General features: G+C 32.3%; 1 long non-coding RNA gene across 3 annotated transcripts; it reads left to right on the top strand.

Moving 5' to 3' along the window:
* Nucleotides 1-600: 600 nt before the first annotated feature.
* On the top strand, nucleotides 601-6378 carry LOC143234332 (uncharacterized). 3 transcript variants are annotated; one of them, XR_013018617.1, is made up of 3 exons: nucleotides 601-812; nucleotides 3480-3588; nucleotides 5037-6378. It is a non-coding gene; the product is annotated as an uncharacterized LOC143234332 (long non-coding RNA). The 3 variants fall into 3 exon arrangements; XR_013018618.1 differs by having other exon boundaries at nucleotides 601-911; XR_013018616.1 differs by having other exon boundaries at nucleotides 601-1020.
* Nucleotides 6379-13881: the final 7503 nt, after the last annotated feature.

Genomic DNA, 13881 nt, shown 5'->3' with positions numbered 1-13881 from the left:
GATTTTAATGAATTAAATAATCATACGTTTAATCCGTGAAGTGTAAAACATATTTTAAAGTCTTGTCATGTAGCAACAAACTGATCAACAATAATAAAAGGCCGAGGCTTTGGGATTGCGTGTTACCCCCCATAACTACAAGAGAAAAGAACCTAGAAACTTAAAATTTTGCACACATACTAAATGGATCATGAGGGTATTATTACTTATTCACGTGTGTGCGGATCTTTTTTAATAAGAAATATAGTGAAAAACTACAAAGTAAAGAAGAGTAACTACCATAGCACCAAGACAAAAAGAACCTAGACACCCGTGTTGTTGCACCCACACTGAAGGTGTGCATCTCGGTATAACTTATTCTCGTGTGTGTGCAAATGTGTGATAAATTTTTTTATTGTACAAACTAGCGAAAAACCACATAGAAAAGAAATTTCAACGTCATAGTTAGTCAAGAGTATTATAAAACTGTTTATAGTAAATGGCATCATTTAGTATTGAACTTCGGTTTAACGTTGATCTAAAATTACAAGAATTTTTTTTCAAGACTAAAATATGTTTTTACTCATGAAATGTCATATATAGAATCATTTTAAGCAAGAGATGGCGCTAACGTAGCAGTTCGGATGAAAATACACAAACAGAATTTTAGTTCATTTATGATCGAGATTTAAATAAGTAAGAGATTGTGTAAGTTTTAAAAATATGATGTATATTTGACAAAATATACCTCAGAAGAAAATCTACAAATTTAAAAAACGGACCCCTCGTTACATATAGTTAAATAGCCAAGTGAGAGACCAGTTAAGACTCGGGTAGGGTTTGCTTCTATTTTAGACTTGATCAGAGTGAGAGCAGTTAACCAAAATCATCCGTCGTTAACAAATATTTGTTTGAACATTTGGCCAAATAAAGTAATTAACTGTCACTTTTATAAAGCAACAGAGCAGAGACAAGCTATTGTTTAGAACTAAGAAGTCCAATATTCTATATTTTACTTTTTACTGTTATTCATGAAAAAACGTAAGTTAATGTAGTTAACTGGGAATCACACATTGTGTTATTACCAGGTTTGATCTGTAAAAAACGTGATTTTATGTTTAGCTTTAGTATAAAAAAGTTTTATTTGTGTTGCTGTTTATAAGAAAATATATTCAAGGTACATAAAACGGAAATGTGCGTTTGTTCACTGAAGTTGTTACAAAAATGCTTGTAACACCTTAGGACCATCGATACATTACAGGAGTAACAATGAAAACAAGTAAACCAGAGTCTATAGCTTCAACATTATGGGTAGCAATACATCGATATCCCTTTTGTAACTTTGTGAGAATTTCTAAACAAAGAAACAAAATAATATTTAGAGAAATAAACGTCAAACTTCTCTTCCAGCATTAACACCTGGTGAGAACTTTTTACAACAAACAGTTACAGTCATGTGAAAAAGTTAGGACACCCTATGAAAGCCTGTGTATATTTGTAACATTTTATATATATAGATATATAATCTCAATTTTAACAATACTGAGAGATTATAGGAATATAACTAAACAATTAAAACTGAAGAAAAGACTTTTCAAGATCTTCTGTAAATGTAATTCTAAAATAAATGCATATTCTAACTGAGGAAAAAGTTAGGACACCTTACCCCCTAATAGCTAGTATTGCCCCCTTTGGCTGAAATAACTGCAGTGAGACACTTCTTGTAGCGGTCTACCAGTCTCTGACATCGGTCGGAAGAAAATTTGCCCCACTTCTCAATGCAGAATTCTGTCAGTTGTGAGATGTTTGAGGTGTTTCTTGCATGTACAGCCCGTTTCAAGTCACCCCACAGCATCTCAATGGGATTATTAAATAACTTATAACTTCATAGAAATTTCTGTCGCCAACACTATCTACATTTAATTTACTTTCAGTTATTCCTATTATATTAAATTCCTATTAATGTTCTAACGTCGCCTGTTTATTTCTTATACTTGTAGCATTATAATAGTGACAATTAAGCCTACACTTAGAGCTGTTATTATACTTTGTTTCTATACTTAACTTTCCTCTACATCTTACATTTAGTTTATCTTGGGCTGTCTAACCCTAGTTTAAATCTTTCTTTTCAGCTGTGTTAATACCACTTGCAAACAAACCAGTCCTTATGCTTTTTAAATGTAAACTGCCCATTCCAAAAAGCTCCTTTCTCCCATTAAACTGATCCCACAAGTCAAAATCAGTCAATCTGTTCATTCTTACATATTGACCTTGCATTCAGCCCAAGTGACCTACTTACATTTTCAGCCACATCATTAGTTCTCAGCAGTATTCCAAACACAATCATGTTATCACCCTTTACTTTCAATACCTGTTTCAACCCCTTTTCATATCAGTTAGTTCCACTAATCTTCCTTTCTCTACAACATTACCTTCTATGTGCACGTTAAAAACTGTTTCACTGCTAACCTCTTTATTATATCTCCAATTATGTCAGTTATATTTTCCACCCATTCCACTGAATGGTTTAATCCAAACCTTTTTCCCTATTTATCCCACAGAGCATCTTATCCACTGAACTTTAGAAAGGTCTCAATGTATATGTTCCCTTCCTTCAATACCACTCCAGGAACAAAATTGAATTTTGATCACTACCAAGTGAATAGTTAAACCATTTAAAGAGTAATTGAATATTTGAATCAATCAACCTAAAATAGTTTTGCATTAGTGATAAAAGAATTATTTCTATTTTATTGTACAAAGCGTGATGCAAAATAAGAGGCAGATCTAACCAAGAGAAAAGATTAATCTTTTAAATTAATTCATACTAACAACTTCTCTCCAGAAGATTCAATAACTTGATGCATTTTGACATTAACTAAACATGCCCAAAAATGAGTAAAACCACAGTTGGATAGAATCATTGTTACCTGGATAAACTCTCAGTAAAACTGTGGAGAAACTAAACACAATAAGAGAAAGTAGTGTCAAGAATCATTGTTATCTGGATAGACTCTCAGTAAAACTGTGGAGAAACTAAACACAATAAGAGAAAGTAGTGTCAAGAATCATTGTTATCTGGATAGACTCTCAGCAAAACTGTGGAGAAACTAAACACAATAAGAGAAACTAGTGTCAAGAATCATTGTTATCTGGATAGACTCTCAGCAAAACTGTGGAGAAACTAAACACAATAAGAGAAAGTAGTGTCAAGAATCATTGTTATCTGGATAGACTCTCAGGAAAACTGTGGAGAAACTAAACACAATAAGAGAAACTAGTGTCAAGAATCATTGTTATCTGGATAGACTCTCAGCAAAACTGTGGAGAAACTAAACACAATAAGAGAAAGTAGTGTCAAGAATCATTGTTATCTGGATAGACTCTCAGCAAAACTGTGGAGAAACTAAACACAATAAGAGAAACTAGTGTCAAGAATCATTGTTATCAAAATGAATATTACAGTGACTGTAGGATATAATATCTTTTATCATCTACAGATTTGCTTCAAAGGATATTTTATTCTGTCACTATGGGGATGTGAAGCCATATAAGGGCCACTGGTTGTGTGATACAAGTAATGTTATTTGTAATTTTTAACATTTCAAGGTAAGTTTTTCACTAACCTTTCATTATTTTTGTAAATATATTTATTTCACGTTACAAATACAAATTTTACTTTCTGAAAATACTGAGCTTTATTGAATATATGAGATAACAAACTCAATGTCATAACTTATTTTCACAGCAGTCACAAAGTAACACCAAAACTTAAATGAGCTAAAACAGTCAATAAACTGGTTTTCATGATTAAATTGCTTAAGCAGGTGAGTAGTATTTTACATTTCTGAAAAAATTAATTTAGCAAAAGCCATATCTTGAATAACTTATGATACTGATCATTTTTACTTCCAATTTTAAAATAGCATTTAACATGATCAGTCATAGAAATGTTTCTATTGCTGTTAATGCATGAACTGTAGGTTACATGACATTACGTTTTATATCAAGAAAGATAATGTTATGTGAACAGCATCAAAATAACATCTCATTATTGAATGTTTGGAAAACATTGACTAAATTTATTTCAATTATTTTGTAGTTAACAACAAATCTACACAATGGGCTATCTGTGCTATAATAAATAGCTTTATCACTTTTTTGGAGGGGGCAGCTGAATGTACAAACATGACTTTATAACTGTGCATTAAACAGTTCTTCTAAGCAATTAAATTATAGTTAAGTGAAAAGCTTTATTAATATGTTTGTGATCTGGAATGTTCAATATTTATTTTTCTGAGTATTAGATGAAAAGTTTTTTATTTTAAATATTCCACAAGTTATACTTTTATTACTTAAGCAAAATAAATGTAGAAAAAAATATTCACCTCCAAACAAAAACATTTTCAGTATATGAAATTGATTGGCTACATACAGTTACGACAAAGTGTTCGTACCCCTGCGTTGTGAGTAGTTTTTCCACATAACGTAAAAAGTGTCATGGTTAGGATAACGAAAGTATAGTACATTATAAATATTATACTAACACACATCTACATAAATTTTTATGTAAATTGAATGACAATTAAACTGTTTATAAACAAATAACCAAACATAGAAGGGGCAGAAAGTGTTCGTACATCTACTTTAATGGTCAGTTGTGTAGCCTTTCAGGTGAATTACTTGGCGCAATCTCTCCTCATAACCCTCCATGATCGTTTGACAGTACTCGACTGGTATTTTCTTCCACTCTTCTTTACAGAAGGCCTCCAACTCTTGCAAGTTTTTGGACGATGCTGATGAACCCTGGTCTTCAACTCATGCCAAACAATTTCAATAGGGTTTAGATTGGGTGACTGTGATGGTCACTCCAGAACACTTATATGGTTCCTCTGCAACCAGGATTGCACATATTTCAATATGTGCTTAGGGTCATTATTGTGCTGGAAGATCCTACGATGCCCAAGCTGCAAGTTCTGAGAATCATTTTTGATATAAGTGCCCAATATATGAACATACTCTTTTTTTCTTTTCATGATTCCATTGACGTGGTGAAGGCTGCCTACACCAGAAGAGCTGAAGGAACCCCATAGCATGATTGAGCCACTTTGATGGTATAGGTATCACTGAGACATATATAGTTGGATATCAGCAATTTTTATGACAGAATTTTTTGAAATACCAGGCTACAAACTATTTACAAGAGATAGAGTACTGAAAAAGGGGAAGAAATAGCTTTAAATGTGAGGAGTGAATTTCATCCTACTGAGTCAGAGCACGTTGAAGAAAAATAGCAGTAAGGTTGAGTCAGTTTGGGTTAGTGTTAATAGGATTTCTTATAGATCACGAGGTCAAAAGTTGAAAATCAATGAAAAACTGCATAATGAGATTAGATTGGTAGCTGAGAGAAATGTATTATGGGAAATTTTAATTTCAGGGATATTGATTGGAAAAATTTTGAGTCTGAGAATAAGGGAGAAGATTTCAAAAATTCTTCATGTTACTTTTATACACAAACTGGTTACAGAATCTACAAGAGAGGAAGCTATATTAGATTTAATATCAGCATCTGAAGGTAAGATAATACAGAGCATTGTGGTTGTGCAGAGCTTTTAAGTAACTGTTTCACTGTTAGGTTTGGGATTTTACTACATGTATAATTGAAGAATAGTGTATACAACTATACAACCACATTAATAAAGAACCACCTTTGCTATTATTTAAAATTGTATATATATATTGTCCGAATAAGGAATTGACACATGTAGATGCAGCAATTAAGAAAGCACTATAATATATGGAACTGTATGCATCTATTGTTTCTCTTTGGTAAAATATACATATTATATGAACAACAAATTAACACGTTTATATTCAACAAACAAATAATAATACCAGTATGTAAAACTGCAAGAATCTATTGTTCCTCCATATCTTATCATCTGAACAAAGAATTAACACAACTAGATCCAACAATCAGTCTTTAGTGAAAGAAAACTTCTAAAGTTATTACTACAACAGCTTCATGACACTTGAATAATGTTATGTTATCCATTACTTTATTTTGTACATTCTGCTTATAAATTAACTTACTGTGTTTCATATGATTAACTTTGTTTTACATAATGTTTAAGACACGTATAAATTCTCATTAAGATACTGAACCAACCTAACCTAACATGTGAACCTGAGTAAACAGTAAGGCTGTGATATATTTGTCTGTGAGGCAGTCACAGTGATTTATTATAATATTAAGTTCTAATTTCACTATAAAATGGTACTATCCATTTTTGTAACTTATGTAATCAGTGTTAGCTGAATATAAGTAACAAGTGAGTTGAATTGATAAATATAAAACGTATTGTTGAATAAGTTTAATAAAGTTATTTTTCAAAATCATTTGTTACCTAATCAGTGTATTTTATACTAAGTGTTTGATAAACAGGCATACAAAATTGTCTTTCTTTGATACCTATACAGTAACAATGGAATAAAACCTACTCATTCAGAAACTCCTGGTGACAGTTCTCACAAATATAAAGTGTTAGTTAAACTTGAAGTGGTAAACTAACTCTAGTTCTTGGGTTTTATCTTATTACATAAATCACATTATAATTAATAGTTAGTATAAATATCTACTGGCAATACTGTTTAGGAAAAGTTATGACAATCCTACACATTCAACGATAGCATAGAGATGTCGGGATGTTTCAATACTAGTTTTAAAAATTGTTAATATTACGTCATTTAATAAATTACTTTTCATTTTGTAATGCTAATAAAGATTTAACACACACGTTACATAAAAATAAGGCTTACTTAACAATTAGAATGAATAACTTGAAATATGAAGAATACTAAAAAAAATCACAAAAATTAATTTAAATGTAGATAAACTATTGTCAGAACATACTTATAACAACTGAAAATTACATTATCAGAAATCATCATGTCATATTCATTAATTTGTGAGACCAGAACCATCCAGAAAGAGATTTGTAGCAGGTCATGATGTTTTATAAGAAGCAAGAACAGGCAAACACAGAATCAGTAGCAAATTCCGTCCATGTAAAGTAAGCAACACAATCAAGTAGGTTCTCTGTCTGGAAATGAGGTCAATAGTGTGCGAGTTTATCAAGATAACGCTTCCAGTTATATCTCCTGTCTAACCTTAACATGCTTGAAGCATCTCTAAAACACACGTACCTATATTGTTCCATGCGAAAATGTAGAATCATGTTGCTAGGCACAAAGCATTTTTTAATTTCTGTTTGATTCGTTTGTTGAAAATGCTGCTTAAAAACCATTATCATACTAAGGAAGATGGATTATAGAAAGAATACAGAAATGTGTGGTGTTAATTGAAAGTTATAGCCTCAAGTCCATGCTTTTTACAATGATAATTATGCTATTGGGCTGTTGTCAAGTTTCATGGTCATTAGGAAAAGCCTAACCTGACATGGCCTGTTACAAACTCGGGGAAGTTCCAAAACCATTTTGATATAACATGTAACACAAAATGGCTTTGAAAATTTTTTATATTGAACTAAATGCAGATAAACAAAAACTTAAACTCTGACAAATGTATACATATGATACGTACCTAAATATAAACAAATTGTTCCCCCAAAATGCCTGTAAAGATGTCAGATTTATTGATACATCACCTTCTTAGATCTACCAAACAAAACCTTAACTGTGCTGTACAAGTTAATGTGTAAACAAACAAAATCCATCTGTCTGACAAATCTTTAAAAGATATAAAAGTTAGTGGTATGAAACAATTATTATTGTAATTAAATAATTCTACTCTAATGATAAAAAAAGAAAATCCGTTAAGTATCATATTTTTAAAATATTTCTAAACACTTGAGAGAACGAAGTGTAGACACACAAACATTAGCCATCTTAATATTATGTTGTCTTGTTACAAAGAGAAAAAAGGATATTTTAATCATTTGATTTTGATATACGTTTTACGGCTGTATGAATGTTTTAGTAGAGGAAAGTTATATCTATCTGTTATGTGATCCGAGGGGACTCGAACGCCTAACTATAGTATTGTAATTCCGAATACTTATCGTGCGATTGGTACCGGTCGTGTGTATTGGAGAATTGTGTGTCTGTTTGTTAACTAACATCAGTTTTCATTAGTATATCTACAATTACATGAATCATACAACCTTTACTATGAACACGTAACTGGTAGCTACGCTTACAGTATGGATAAAAATTTTACAGCAAATATTCATTCTTTTCAAGTCTTTTCTTTCATCTTGGAACTATATATATGTATATAAGTGATAATATATATAACTATATATATAGTTGTCACTTACACAGACGGGCTCTTTTATTATTGTAGGCATAACAGACATATCAGAGACGTAGGATGGTGTTTTGGTGTATAAAATAATGGAAATATAATTAACCAATAAAACGGCCTGGTTTAATCATGTGGTTGTGTGTTTTGGTTTTGTTCCACCAACAATTCCTTTATAGTACAAAAGGTGGGGAAGGTAAGTTCTGTTAAATGTGCCACTGTTATGTAGACACTGAAGAATATCATACGATGGATAATCAGCATATCTTCATAATTCCGTACATTGTGTGTGAGGCTAGCAATGAACGGAAAAAAGAAATATTTGTTATCGTTTATGGTTGATGTAACTTATTTGACTTAATCGAATGTAAATTGCATTTCCAACACTGAATGACTGGATTTTTTGTTTCTTTTTAACTTATCGGTCTTTACAACTGCAAAGGAAAGTGGTCAATAGTAATAATTTCTAGCTGGATGTAGAAACCTCTTTCTGTTATAGTTTAATAAAGCATACTTTGGCATATCTTCAGTAAACAGTGTACAACAACCTCTTCCAGAATATTCCTAGATATATTTAATGGTCAAAAAATAATTTTTCGTTTTATTACAGTATTGGATGGCAAAGGACGTAATGAGAAATGGAGTAAGATTATAAAAGGTATTGTCCCCAGCTTTGTCCTACCCTCTTAGTTCAAAGACTTTTCTTACACTTTAAAGGTACGTGTGTTTTTGTGAAATAACGAAGGAAATTTAATTTCGAAATTGAATCGATTCCAATCATTGTAACATTTAAATAATCGGTATATAAAGAAATTGGTTTATAGACAGCTAATTTCATCAAAATACAAATTCTAACTTTTTTCGAAGCTTATATTAACTTTTAGCTCAACTTGCTTAACATTTATAAATAACTGGCCCAACATGGCCAGGTGGTTAGGGAGCTCGACTTGTAATTTGAGGGTAACGGGTTAGAATCCCCGTCACACAAACATGCTCACCCTTTCAGCCATGGGGGGTGTTATAATGTGACGATCAATCCCACTATTTGTTAGTAAAAGGGTAGCCCAAAAGTTGACGGTGGGTAATGATGACAAATTGCCTTCTCTCTAGTCTTACACTGCTAAATTCGGGACAGATGGCCCTCATGTAGCTTTTCAAACCAAACTAAATTTAGAACGATTCTCACGTCACGATTGATACCAAATGAAACGTTGCATCCTCCAATACTATGATATAACGAAAACAAATTGCACTAAACTAACTTTCTTTTTAACTTGTATTTTTCCATTTCAGCACCATCCATGTTAAAACATCCGATTCCATTGGTAACTGCTGCAGTAGGAATACCACTATTGTTCATTTCTTTAAGGCAAGAACAAAACAGTATTTTTTTATGTTTTGTTGAATAGATCTTAATATAATTTCTACGTTATTAATAGTTGAACCATGTGTGTATATACTTAATAATGAATTTACAGGGGCTGAGAAATAAAAAAAAAATGTTAGTTACTTTATTTTAATTAGAATGATAAATAATCAAAAGGTTACAAACGCTTGCATTAAAAGAAATATGTAAGGAGAAATTAGCATCATTAGTTTACAATAAAGTGTATTTTAAGTGTGGAGATTCACTTAAAGCTTAAATTGTGGATCACTTTTACAATATTACAAGTTCTTCTGATGAAAACATTCCTTGTAATTATGTTATTGTTCAACCTGTTTTTTGTATGTAAATACCTCAAGGTTTTGTGCGTGTCAGTAGAAATACTTGAAATTGAAACGTGTAAAATATGGGTAACCTAAACTATCACAACTCGAGTACTTGAGATAAATATAAAAGGCATTTTCATTCAAAAAAGTTCTTTAACTAATTAATGATTTCCAGTTTATTTCAATATGGTCTTAAAATTGAAATTTATCAGCGAGGATAATAATTATTAAATTATCCCTTTTAATCTATAACATTTTATTCCTGCTTACATTTGTTAACTTTATTTTAAAGAGATGCAACAGGGGTCTACTTGTCATCTCCACCGTGGGGAACTGAACCCGCCTATTTTAGTGTTATATGTTCATATACTTACTGACGTTCCACTGGGAGAGAACGTATCTGTGGCTGTCGTTGTTAAATATTATTATTTCTAGATTATAATTATATTCCATTTTTAATTGACATAACACTAATGTACAAATAAGAGTCAAATTAAATCATCTATGTTATTTATTCGCGCTTTTCTTTTGTAGTGTCATTATTTGGAAGTGCAATTCTTGTGGATGTGAAACAGTAAAATCAGTGAACACAGAAGACCATACAAATAAAGATGACAGAACAAAAATTAAATATTCACTTGTACCACAAAAAGATGAAGATCAGTCTGTTATTAGAAACGAGAAGAGAAAATGTAAAAATGTAAAAGAGAAGAGGGCCAAAAATGTTCAGAATTTTCATCTTCCTGAAGTAAGTATTGTGATAATGGGAAATGTCATCACATTTAGGGGAAAGGAAGGCGTTTTATCAGTGTTTTATCTCATGGTTTTTTATTGATCTGGTCACATATAAGGGAGACAATTCTTCATGTCGTTAGATGACTTTTCATTAATTATGAAGTTACGTAAATTCCGTCCAGGGAACTAGTACTTGCGCTAGTATATAATAACATTTTCTTCATCACCATTCAAGCCGTCTCCAAACCTTTAATAAATGTTTATTCTATAGATTTGTACTGTATGAGTCTGTTTATGAGTCATTACCTCGTAAAGTTTGGTTGTACTTATTCCATTTAGTAGTAGAGAGACATATATACGTATGATGTATAATGTGAGGACTTCCATCCTTCATATACTACAATTGCTAATTTAGTATTGTTTTGTTTGTTTTTTGAATTTCGCACAAAGCTACACGTGGGCTATCTGTGCTAGTCGTCCCTAATTTAACAGTGTAAGACTAGAGGGAAGGCAGCTAGTAATCACCACCCACCGCCAACTCTTGGGCTACTCTAATTCCAACGAAAAGTGGGATTGACCGAACTTTATAACGCCCCCACGGCTGAAAGGGCGAGCATGTTTGGCGCGACGGGGATGCGAACCCATGACCCTCAGGTTACGAGTCGCACGCCTCAACACGCTTGGCCATGCCGGGCCCAACGTTGTAAGAGTCATACATAGTGTGAGTCAATTATTGACGCCAAGTTACTCGATTCTTCTGTATTTTCGATGTTTCCTCAAGTTTGTATTCTTACACTCAAACGTCACTGCGTAGTTTACAGAAAGTTTGAGGTCTCAATGAAAAATTGATAAATATATGGGCTACCAACCAACTGTGAGCCAGATTGAGAAAAATTGTTCTTTTCTCAGAAAATTAGTCAATGAGAGAAAACGTGAAGTTAGCTGGTGTGAGAACAATTAACCATATCTAGCGATATGATAAAGTTAGTTTCAAAGTTTAATAAATATAATAATTTGTATTGTAAAGGAGGATCTATATTAATTGAACCATTCTCTGTGGATTTTGATGAGAAGTAGACAATTTTTTAAAGTTATGATACAACTGTTGTAACCCATGTTGTAACTCAGTAAGTTACTGAGTGAATAATTTACTAATAGTACTGTGAGTAAAAGTAAGTACTGTGAGAAAAATAGTTTATATTGTCAATTATATTCTTAAGTAATTGAATCAGCCCAAATGGATATTTGAAAATAAAGATTAATTATTTAGAGTTTTGGATACAACTGTGATATTTCATGGTGTAAATAATTTTTGTACATACGTTTGTCTTGTTTTGAAGAGATTATTATTTAAAACAAAAACTGGTAGTTGACTAGAAACAGGAGTCTACCAAAGGTTACATGGGGTTAACAGACAAATGGGTAAAGAAATGTTATATTTGTTATAAAATATGTAACGTTGCGAAGTAATGGAAGTCCATTACTAACAAGCAACATCAGAAATATCAGTATAAAGCTGCTATAGCAACTTCTATAGATGGTGTTGTTAAGAAACTAGAAAGTTTGACTGTCAGCATAGATGCTGCTGCCAAAAAAAAGAGAATCAACAAAAGATGCCAGATTTACTATGAGAAGGAAGTTCCATTTCCATGGTTAATCAGTACACGACTAACAATCAACTTAAGTTAACAAATGGATCAACAGTGTCAATAGTGATTGGAGCATGTTACAGATATTCAGAAGTACCAGCAAATCACAACATGCCAGTGAGTGAAGAATATGTTGGGGACAAAAGAGTGAATTGCCTTCAAGAAATTGTTTGCAGTAGTGAGAACCAGTCTACTATATTATGACCAAATGAGAGGCAAACTACACACGTGAGTGTGTGTGTGTACTTATTGCACTATATTATATGGGAGACCTGGAGACAACAGTATAAAACATCCATATTTGACCAAATTGTTTAAAACATACCAGCTAGTAGAAACTCAGATACCAGACCGAAAGAAGATTGATGAACAATTGGTGGTCATCACTAGTGGTCAAGAAAAGAAGAGCAAGCAAGACATCAAGACCTTACAAGTGTCAAAAAGGGGACATCCCGAATGTAGGTTTGTAGGAACTGAAGGAATCATAAAAGAAAGTTCCTCCATTGCAGAAACTTTGGGACAATACCTGGGAGAAAATTTAACAGAAGACAAAGGAGATGGTACCAACAGAATAGAGAAACAAAAGGGAGTGCTATATCAGACCTACCAAACACTATATGTATGAAAAACATATAAATATAAACGAAGACGCACTGGCAGTCACCAATAGAACTCAAGAAAATAAGAGCAAACATAACACGAAGATCTTACAAAGGTCAAAAGGTGATATCACGAATGTAGGTTTGCAGGAATTGAAGGAAGGGTAAAAGAAACACTTTTTTTACTGCACAATCTTTGTGACAAAATATGGGGAAAAATCGAGCAGAAGACAGAGGGGTAAAGCACTTATAGAGCAGAGTATTAGAAGGAATTGCTGTACCAAATCAAACAGAGAAATTATACTGGGGAAGTGTAGCAAATCATAACAGAATACAGGACTCAACTGATGAAACAAATTCACGAGTTGACTGTGCAAGGATACCTAAGAGCAAAGAAGATAGCAGATAGATCTACCAGTTATATCCATTGCTCAGGAATCATTAGAGATGTGAGCAGATCTTGCTGACCATGTGTTATCTGCCAAAGGACAATACCAGGAGGGAATGTGGTTGAGGTGTTACTGGGGAGATTTATTAATTAAAGATTAATTAATAATGTGATTAATATATGGTGAAGTGCAAATTCTTAATTAATATCTAAGTAATACTTTATTTAATGAAATATTAATAAATTAATTAGGTGATGGACATGTATGTGATATGCAAAATTAAGTTAATTAATCTACAAGTTGGAGTAATAACCAAATTTAATATCAATTTTCTTTTTAAATACTTGATATGAAATCCCATGTTTTTCCAAAAACGAGGATGCTATCAGGCAGCATAATATGATCATGTCACTAATGTCAGAGGGCGTGCTGCTAGAAGTGATGCCATCACCACAAGACGAAGTGTCAACATTGATCTATTCATATTATAACACTAG

This window comes from Tachypleus tridentatus, chromosome 12, assembly GCF_004210375.1.
Source record: "Tachypleus tridentatus isolate NWPU-2018 chromosome 12, ASM421037v1, whole genome shotgun sequence".
NCBI lineage: Eukaryota > Metazoa > Arthropoda > Merostomata > Xiphosura > Limulidae > Tachypleus > Tachypleus tridentatus.
The sequence above is the reverse complement of the archived record's forward strand: the minus strand, read 5'-3'. Positions and strand labels throughout refer to the sequence as shown.